Below are 11,174 nucleotides of genomic sequence, written 5' to 3' on the forward strand. Positions count from 1 at the left end.
ATTGTTTAAGTAAAATGTTACTTTTGATGAAAAAGGCATTCTTAAATTATCAAAACACATTTATATCCACATACTAGGAAAAGTGCAGGACAATGCTGTGGTATTGGAAAATAGCCATGCTGACAGAGGAGAATGTGAATTGTAATTCCACACATATGAACAGAATAGGGTAAAGGATGAGTAAAAAAAGTGTCACCAGGGCTAGGACACTTAAGATAACCTTTTAAAAAAATGAGGAAACATGTATTTCAGTGTGCTAGAATCTCCATGTCTGTAGCCCTAAAACATTACAAGAATTGTAATTAAGTATAATTAGGTCATGCAGTGATGCAAAGAATATTTGAGGGAAGATATAAAATGAGATTATTCCCCAAAGACAGTTAAGGAGTTAACACTATTCTCTGTATCCCTGAGTTAATACATAAGGATACAGAACTATTATTGTAAGCTCCTTGCTCACAAATATGTTTATTTACGCATTGTTTGCTTTGGCTTGTATTTGTTTTTCTAAACTGTACAGAAAATTGCTAGTTAAACTATGCTTGATTTAAATTAAAAGATAATTTCACTTTTAAATTTTTGAAATGCTTTATATGTAAGCTTATAATTCATATATTAATCAGGAATCCTGTGACTTTTTTTTTAGTAATCATTTACCAATTTTTCACCTTTCTTTAAAACGACAGGGGAGAAAACGTAATTTTAAAGATAATAAATGCAGGGAAAATAAAAAATGACATATATATCAAACACAAATAATATGTAATATGAAAGCTGGCATTAGTATTTACAATTTTGTGGGATATATTGTATGTTTACAAGAAATGACTTTTTTATCTATGGATTTTGATGTCAAAGCCTTCTGACATAAACCACTACTAATTGAAATTTCCATATACCTATTGGCCCATATTAGGAAGGGAACAGAATTTTATTTCACATTCTGAAATAAATTCACACTTTCTAAAGCAGTATGTCAAATGAATTTGTTCAATATTTAGATTTCTGATGCTTTAGTTCACATAAAACACAGAAATTAAGGTATAATATGAGCTATCTGCAAATCTTTTCTCTAATTTTTAGTACTAAAGAAAATATATTTTGGAGTGGTTTTTTTTTTTAAAAAAATCACTAACTGGTGTGAAATAAATAAGAGCCTGCAAAAAAAGAAAAGAAAAAGAAAATAAAACTGACAATTTCATCCTTCCTTTGTGTACATATCCACTTTTCTCAAGATGGGAAAAAAGTGAATCAGGAAGAGCCTTAGACTACTTGTAATCATACTTTTAGAGTATAGGATATTTCCAATTATCAAGATTAAATAAATGTGAAGCAATGTTGGTATCAAAATAATGGCTTTTAATAGAGTTCATTAAATATCTTGAGCATTTCATATTTTCTCTTTTGTATTATATATCTTCATAAGGAAGAGCAAAACATTCCTTTTGAAAAAAAGGCAATAAATATGAAACAGAGCATAAAATGTTAATATATGGGTAATATATAACCCATATTACCCAGGGAGTGCAATGTCTCACATGGTTAGGATGCTGGGTTGATGATTAGCAAGCCTGCGTTTGAGACCTGAGTGTTGCTGTATGGCAAAGTAAGCTCCCATTATTGGCTCCAGCTCCTGTCAATTTGACAGTTTGAAAGCGAGTAATTGCAAGTAGAAAGATAGGTACCATTTTGGTGGGGACATTAATGGGGACATGAAAGGAGCACCCAACCAGGCATTCTCCTGGGCAACGGTGATGTCACCAGCTATCCTTTCAACCCAGAAGCACCTTAGGTGCTTCCAGTATGAATGCAAATGTGATATGGGTAATATTATACCTGCAAAGATAAAGTATCTTAGTAAATCGTTCTGTGCTATCAGATTTGAGAAAATAAAGGTATGCATTTAGATTGCCAGATATATCCATCTTCTCTGTTAAATGATATGCAATGATAACATACACTTTTGGTATTCACTGAGGGTGGAAGAGTACTATATTGTCCTAACTTATTGAAGCAACAGTGAATATTAGTTGAATACTCATAGCACTTCACATGGATACTTAGTATTACTTATAAGAAAACTATATGGCAGACCAATATTGTAATGACCATAACAGACTCATACTTCCTATATTCATGTTCATGTAACTGTAATTTTTACCAAAAATCAGATCACTAGTTCTTATTTAAGGTTACAGCCATGCAGAAAAAGACAGAACATGCAGTTGACAAGTGTCCCTAGAAGTAGGTTTAATTCACTGAAGGTATGAATGGTTGTAAGAAAGAAATTTGCCTATATGTGCCTATAGAATAATAATAAAAAAGTAACGTGAGGGTTTTTTTTACCTCTCTCTCTTCATATGACACCCTATCCACTTGCCTTCTGCTGATGTGGCAGATGGAGTTTCAGCTCCACGCATCTTTTAATGATGTGTGTCATCCCAGAACACCAGACAAAGTGTTCAATGCAGAAGGAATGTTCTTCTGGATTCATCATGATGTTGTTCCCTCATTAACCTTAATAGTGTAGGGAACCTCTGCAACTACGGTATAAGATTGCTGTAGATCGATTCTTATTGATGGGATGGGATTGTGTTTTCCAGCTAGATTGCTCCCTTACTGTTTCAGCATTAAAACAAATATTTGTAATTATTATTTCTTTTAGATGGGGTTATCCATACAGATGTTATAGATGCAACTTCAAGTTCCTCTTTTTTAAGAAAAGTTAAGGAAATATCATTACATTACAAAAAAAGTTAGGGAATTATCATTACATTACAAGGGAATTATCATTACATTGCCATGCCTTTTTAGCTGGCCAAATGTTTCTTCAGCTTGCTTTAATCAGGTTCACCAGTGAGCTTACCTCCTGCAAATCAAAGAAAATTGCTTTCCTTCTCTGCTAGTTTAATTGCCATGTGGTAGAGACAGAGCAGAACATGTCTTGAATTATTTTCCTTAAAACTGTCAATGCTTCCTTATTACCATTCTCTTAAAAAGTTAGTTCTCAGTGGGGATTTTGCCCCTCTTTTCACAAATGTATTCAATGCAACCTTTCAATTCTTTATTGCCAAAGATGACTTGTTTTTCAGAACTATTTACTGTATCTAGATGAATTTTTCATTTAAAAAATAGTCCACCGTTATTATGACTTTGATATTCCTGATGCCTTTAATATTCTTTGGTGGGGGATTTTTGCATTAATTTTTTTTCTTCATTTTTTTTTTCTTCTTGAAATGCCTTGTGAAAGGTACCAAACATTTCCACAAAGATTTCTGCAGCATTTTCCAGATAGACATTCTTATGTATTCTGTATCAGGTTCAGTATTTTAAAAAAACAAACCAAGGAACCAAGCTTTACCAATTGTTGCACTGGGAAGTATGAAACCAACAAAACAATTTCTATTAACCAGGTTTTGGTTACTCATGAATATCAAGATGTTCAAGATATCCTAATATAAACATTTTGTAGAGGTAACCCCATATAGCAAAAATACATTATACCAATTTTTATTTTTTAAAGTCTTCTCTGAATTTACTCATACACAATTTTAATTGATTACTATATTCTATAATTGTAAGACCAGAAAAAGTATTTACATATTTTTTTTAATATTATATCTGTCTCAACCCTACCCAGGGTGGTTGTTTTAGGGAAAATAAGAGGAAGAAAGAGTATTAGATATGTTTGCCATCCAAATTTATTTATAAAAATAAGAAAGAAAGGATATGTCTGTTCTCTGTATAGTATTTAACTATCACATATAAGATGGCAAATGCATAAGTAATATATAGTAAGCTTACTTAAGTTTACTTAAACAGTGAGCTGTTATGTCTGTAATCCTGCTTTTAGAGTTACCACTTATTCTGCAAAGCCAGTAAGGTCCATTCTTAAGCTGTATAGAAACTTAGGATGCATTACAAAGAGATGGAACAATAAAAACAGAAAAGATTGGAAATCATTGTAACATAATAGTGGAATAGATTTGTTTGTGTATTAAATTTGATTTGTGCATTTGTAGCATGGAACAGTTTGGGCTTGCTTGTCAAATTGAACAGCATTTTTACTTTCAATACATCAGAATATATACCATATCATTTCACAATGTATCTGTAAAAGAGATCACCGGCTTCTTGTTTATGAATTTTAAAACCACTTTTATAGAAAAAATACATCAGAAACAAAACAATGCCATACACTTCTTCAAATGGAAGAAGAATGTAATAACTCTTGTGATCTTTTGTCCACCTGTACCTGTTCAAATGGAAATTCAACTTTGCCAATAGCAAGGTACATTGTTCTATTTTTCTCTTTCTATATTTATTTTCATTTCTAGAAATAAGGAGAATCCAACTGGGGGCTGAAGGGAAAAATGCTAAGCAAAGAAATGATGGTGAGATTAGTGAAGTAGAAAAAAATAAGAATAGTTAGAAATTCCAGACAATGGGGCTGAGTTCAAGATGTGACCTCAGTTGTGAGATGGTGTAAGACATCTCTGTATCTGAATTCATAGATTATTCAAGCCAAATTTTGTACTATGTCTGTGTATTTAATGTGCAGAAAAGGTCATAAATGTCATTGACCAGAAGAATTAACTCCTGTAGAACTTCTGGCATTGTTTTTCCTCCACTGAGTTCCAGGATTGAAGAAATGTTTATTTTAGCAAGTGCTTGCCAAATGTATTTCTCTCTTCTTCTTTTTTTTTGCTTCATTAAATAGTGTTTCTTTTATTGTTTTATATGAATCATATTAGGGCAGTATGTATGAATAAATAGACAGATATAAACTGATAGCTTTTAAATCAATTGATGAATACAGTCACATTTTAGAATTTGATTGGTTCTTTCATGGATCATGATTCAATTACAGTACATATTTCACACTGCATAATAACTCGAGATAAAACAAAATGTGTGGGAAAACCCGATTTATCTCCTGCTGATGGCAATGCCTACACAAAGGTTTGCTTAGATGAGTCCAGGGAGAAGAGCATAATGGTTAAAAAAAAATTTGTTTTATAGGAATAAGTATAAAGAAAGAGAAACGATCATCACATCTGTTACATAATTTTTGTTTTTACAAGTTGCTTTTTAAGGAGAAAAGAAGCCATAGACATAATGCAGACAAGATATTTCTGAAACAGAAGCTTGCCTTTCATCTAAAAGTGTTCAATATTAAGATCTAAAACAACCAATGGTGCCTTGGATCTGGCAGGATCAACCTCAGTGAACCTGCTGATAATTTCTTCATAACTGTTTCTGCTGTCTGTGAGGGATCAGGAAAATATGTACTTGAGTTTGAGCTGTATTTCAGCACTAGCAGCTGGCATCAACCACATGTGGCCATCTCCTTAATGCCTTCTTTACTCCGATGAATATTTTCCTGATTCCTAGTGGACAATCACTTGAATATGAGCCAGCAGTGTGTTGCAGCTGTGAAAATAAGCCAACACAGTCCTAGGCTGCATTAACAGAGGGATAGAATGAAGGTCACATGAAGTGTTAGTACTTTATAATGCCTTGGTAAGGTCACACTTGGAATATTGCATCTAGTTAGGTTGCCACAATATAAAAAAAAATGCCGAGACTCTAGAAACAGTGCAAAGAAGAGCAACAAAGATGATTAGGGGACTGGATGGTAAAACATGTAAGGAATGGTTGCTGGAATTGGGTGTGTCTAGTTTAATGAAGTGAAGGATGAGGGGTGACATGATAACAGTGTTCTAATATCTCAGGGGTTGCCACAAAGAAGAGGGAGTCAAGCTATTCTCCAAAGCACCTGAAAGCAGGACAAGAAGCAATGGGTGGAAACTAACCAAAGAGAGAAGCAACCTAGAACTAAGGAGAAACTTCCTGACAGTGAGAACAATTAATCAGTGGAACAACCTGCCTCCAGAAGTTGTGAATGCTCCAACATTGGAGGTATTTAAAGAAGAGATTGGACAACTATTTGTCTGAAATGGTATAGGGTTTCCTGCCTGAGCAGGGGGTTGGACTAGAAGAACTCCAAGGACCCTTCCAACTCTGCTATTTTGTTATTCTAAAACTACATAGCCATTGTAGAAGCCCATTTATATGGCCATCACAGAGCTCCAAGAAAAATATTGCTCCTTTAAGGTATTGTTGACAAAAACAGTGAGGATCCTTGCTCTAAAATCTGAACTACTTCTGCTTCTTTCAGTTCTGAATATGGATTAATTTTGCTTTCAATTTTAGAAATCTACAATACCTCCAGATATGCCCATCCATATTTCCAATATAAAAAAATGAGGCAGAATGTGCATTTTGACAGGCATGGGAAAAGTATTGATTTATCTCTGAAACCCAGATGACCTCACTTGGCAAAATGCTAAAACAAAAAATGTTGTATATGTAATCTACCCTAAATTGTTTTTTTTTAAAAAATGGGATAAAATGAATAATGCTATATTAATTTCCTTCCTTGAAGTTTTGACTCCTTGTTCCATTTTCTCTCCATCCATGGAACACCTTATATAAAGTAAGGTTACAAAAATCCAGTTAGCCAGTGGATGGAAGTCAAGATATAGGTGATGTAGTATGATCATTCTGATCTCAAAAGTTTCCAATTGCTATCAAATGAAAAAGAATCATCAGTAAACTCTATTCCCCTTTGAATTAACAAATTCTGAAATTATACATTCCCTTCCCAATAAACAATCTTTTATTTTATCAATCAGTTGCAAAAGGCAGCTTTACTTACATCCTTTCATTATACATTTAACACCATCAAACAAAAACATTTGCCTATCCCAGCTCTTTGGAAAGGAGTTAATAAGTGGATATAAATGCCAAATCCAATTTAAATATCTGGGTGACTGTGCTACCAACCATAATAGTAGCAATAATAATTTCTTGTATGCTGACAGAATCTCACAACTCTGAGTGGCTCACAATAATCAAACAATTACAGCAACATCAATAAAACATAAAAGATAAAAAAAATAAAGGGTGGCAAGCATGAGAATATTTAATGTCTTAGTTTTGAATCATAATTTGCAGTGTTCTGATCTAAAACGGGGGCATAACTAGATATTGCCAGAATAATTTTTCTTCCAGTAAATAGGCAGTTAAAGACAAAACAAGAGAAGAGAAATTAGAAAAGTATGCATCAACTGTTAAATTTCTGTTAATATTAATAGAAAAATAAAAAATGGCATTTGTAAACAGATTAGTGGAATTCACAAACCGGTTTTCAGATAATATCTTGTACAAGTTATAACAGACGTCAATAAATATATCCCTTTGATTATTATTTATGTTGTCAGTAAAACTAGAGAATCAAATAAACAACATATGGGTGTTTTGTTTTGTTTTGTTTTTTAAAAAAAGACAACTTCCTGATGAGAATCTTGAGAATTTAGCAATTGGTTAAGTGGCTAATAACAATGTAATTTTTTTTTAAGGGAATCATTTTCAGTCTTAGTAAGCTTTTGTAATACTTGGATTTTTCAAAGGTAATGTTGATTATAAGTAAATTCCCACAATAGCTTAATACATCTATACATGTGGGATAATGCCAAGAATCTTAGAAAAATGAGGTCAGTTGTTTTATGGTGTTCAAACACTTTATCCAGTGTAAGTGTGCTTTTTAAAAAAAAATATTTTCTTTAAAACAATTCAGATTGTGTAGATCATACTGAAAGGAAAGAAATGAAATACTAATATCCGTGGCATTTATGATCTAAATGTCAGTTATATACCAGATTATATAGCATTTCCAAAGAGAATACATGCTGTATAACAATATAAGCCAAATGAATTTCTTCTAAAAAATATCTTCAACTATAAATTTGCAAAGTAAAAGCATTTGTTTGATTTCCATATTTCAACATTTTGAAACACAATTTCTTTCCCTCATGGGAAGCTGTCTTGTTTTTCATCTTTCACAAATATTGTTACATAAATCTAACATCATCACTAAATATCCTGCTCTAGTTACTAACTATTCATAGCACTCTAAAAGTTTTGCTTTGAGAAACACGTACCTTTACTATATCTTAAAAAAAATAATAGAAATGTTTACATGATCCTTTAAAGATACCTATGCAACTGGCCCCCAAAAGCTCAATAATCCTTTTATATCTAAAACTGAAGTCAACTTGAATTTCATGTGACCTCTTCAAAAAAAAAATCATTTGGACAGGATATTCCACAAGTAATCAACTATATTCAATTACTGGATCTAACTATATTGACTGAGATAGGAGTAAACCCAATTAAATGCAAAGCAGTGAAAGTGGCTTAAGAAATGCTTGCAGAATCCCCTGTTGTGAATTCCACTAATAATTGATCTGATCCACATGACTAGAACAAACACGCACGCTGGAATTCAGTTATCCATCACCTTTCATACTTTATCAATATGCTAATCCAGTTCTGAGTTCAAGCAGCACATTAAAATGCATTTTCAGTGGAAGATACTTTGAATAGAAATGATAGAGTATATTCAATATTCAGCCCTGAAGTTTGTCTTATATAGAGTACTATATATAAAAGGGGAGTGAGGGAAAGAGAGAGAGAGAGAGAGAGAGAGAGAGGGAGGGAGGGAGGGAGGGAGAGAGAGAGAGAGAGAGAGAGACAGAGAGAGAGAGAGACAGAGAGAGACAGAGAGAGAGAAAGAGAGAACAGAACTCAGGGTTGTATGAAGTCTAACAAGAGGGCTGAAAAAAAATCTTGGATTTAGAGGAGAATTCCAGGGGGGAAATAGGAGTTTTGAATTGTTTAAATGGGTAAGACAACCATTTCACTCTTAAAAATTCATGAACTCCTCCCAACAATGGCTCTGTTTTTTATATTTCTTTATACAATGTATATGGCTGCCCAACTAGCAAAATATGATTCTGAGAAATAGGATTAAATATAGAACAAAAGAAACAATCAATATAAATTAACCATATGTACTGTATATACTGTCTTACTCCCAACAACTCTGGGCATTTAACAAATAAAAATGTTAAAAGCGGGGGGGGGGAATGAGCGAGAGTCCAATCCAACAGTGCACTACTTATGTTTTTATATTCTTCTTCTTTTCTCCATCCTATCCCATTCATACATTCAGGATCTGAATATAATACTGACGTATGAAGATTAATGGGAAAAGATCACTGTGCGATAATATCAACATCAACATTTAACATCCCTTGTGAGTCTTTTTGTGTCCTTGAAAAAAAACATAAGCTTAGAAAAGATGGGGTAGAGAGAGATTGTATAAGTCTTTCCCCCTGCATTTCCATTTTCTAATAAATTCTTTATAGAGAGAGCACAAGTGAAAAAAAATGATAAACAAAGCATAATTATGTGAATACAGAGATGTTTATGAAAAGTAATGTTATTTAGAATCCAGTATATTTTACTATAGAATCTAGCATGTTTTAGTGTGTGTGTGATTAATAAAGTAAACATTTTGCAAGGATCAGGTTTAGATTGCCAGTTCTAAATACTGTTCTAAATACTGTGACAGACTAAAGGGAATGAAACCGACTAAAGTTAAACCTAAGCATGACAAACTTGCTGTTTATTCTCTCAGTCAACTCTGATTTTTTTTCTTAAGGATTCCTCTCTGTTGGATAGAGACCTGTGAAGACTATCATGAGAAACCGTTTGCTCAACTTTGCCTGGATCACCAGCTGCTCTTGGACTGGAATTCATAATAAAATCTATGTCTAAAACCAACACACTAGCCTCAGATTCAATGGGACATAGTCAGCAAATATTACACAGGGTTACAAAATACCTGCTCCTTTTCTGCAGTCCACAGTTCCAGCACAAACTGCCCAGAGATCCATAGTCATTAACTCACATTCTCAATGAAGTAAAAAGAGAAGTAAAAGGAGTCCCTATGGATTTTACTCCACTAGCCATTGCTGACTATAGGGGGCGGTGTTCATTTCCATTGAAAGGCCATTGAAAGGCAGCGCTGGCTGAAGACATTTCCATGGTCATGTAGTCAGCATGACATCGCAGAGCACTGTTACCCCCCCTACCTAAGTGGTACCTAATTATCTACTCGCATTTGCATGCTTTCAAACTGCTAGGTTGGCAGGAGCTGGGGTGAGGATGGAGCTCACCCATTGCATGGTGCTCAGGTCTCAAACCTGAGATGGATCCTAATTAATTGGGTTTACTAGGATGTGCCTTATTTACTCCTGTTCTGAAAAGGCTTTATGAGCAAATAATATAGGCTAGAGAAGGACAAGAGGTTCACTAAAAATATCATTTCCTAATGTTTCATGAGAAGAAAGCAATTCTGAGTGGCATAATGTTTTCATTGCATGTTAAATCCTGGCATCTCCAGATAAAAAGATCGTAGGTAGCTAGACCAAAAAAGTATTGTTTGAGGCTTTGATGTTCAGCTGCTTGAGCAGATAACACTGAGATTGATGAATATATTGTTTGACCAAGCATTAAGTGGCTTTATATTGATTTTGGAATGTAACATTTGAAAATATTTGGATCAAAAAGTGAATGGCAGATGAGGGGGAGTCTGCAAATATCGCCTTCCTGCAGCAACAGAATGCTTAAAAGCCTGGGAAAAATCAGTATCAAATCACAATGGAGGATGCAAAGAGAGCATATTCCAATTGGAGATTATGGATGTGGAATAAAATAGAATAAGGATTAGGACAGAAGCCAGCACTGCAGGATATCAAGATGCTGGAATTCCACTGTGTAAAGTTGTCTGCTACTTATAGTATGTATTTTTCAAAGTTTGCCATAAATTTATATGGAATGTAAGCTGCATGAAACGCCAGTGTCTCTATTTGAATATTTATATTACAATTTGAATATTTATATTACAACCGAACCATTTATCACCATGTCGGACAACACGCACGTCGTACTTGACTCGTAACAGCTTGCAGGCCCACCCGGATGATAAGTGCACTAAAAATGAAAGTATTGGAATCAGAAGGGGGGATTACTTCAAAAAGAACAACTTGACAGGATATGGCTGTGAAAGGAATGTGGAATGTGTATTACCACCTGAACCTGGGGGGAAGTTAGAATATAAAGACAACCGAAACAACTGGAGTTGTCATCCATCCACCTCAAGGTTAAGAGAAATAAGGATGGATGAGGATAGACACGTAACCAAAAAGAACAAGGAAGAACAGGTTAACTGTACGCAATTGAATCAATCAGGCCCGATAACG

The 11,174-nt window shown here is 33.9% G+C and overlaps 1 long non-coding RNA gene across 2 annotated transcripts in view; it reads left to right on the top strand.

Annotated features, from left to right (window-relative positions):
- The window catches only part of LOC120309706, a 32,611-nt gene extending 21,856 nt beyond the window's left edge, over positions 1-10,755 (top strand). The window contains exons 1-3 of one of the 2 annotated variants that reach the window (XR_005557160.1): positions 5,863-5,922; positions 9,080-9,163; positions 9,572-10,755. This is a non-coding gene — a long non-coding RNA (uncharacterized LOC120309706). Of the gene's footprint in view, positions 1-5,862; positions 5,923-9,079; positions 9,164-9,571 lie in introns of those variants that run through there. The other variant, XR_005557161.1, reaches the window with a different exon arrangement.
- The last annotated feature ends 419 nt before the right edge of the window (positions 10,756-11,174 follow it).

This window comes from Crotalus tigris, unplaced genomic scaffold (assembly GCF_016545835.1).
Source record: "Crotalus tigris isolate CLP2741 ecotype Arizona unplaced genomic scaffold, ASM1654583v1 scf7180000018056.531417, whole genome shotgun sequence".
Taxonomy (NCBI): Eukaryota; Metazoa; Chordata; class Lepidosauria; order Squamata; family Viperidae; genus Crotalus; species Crotalus tigris.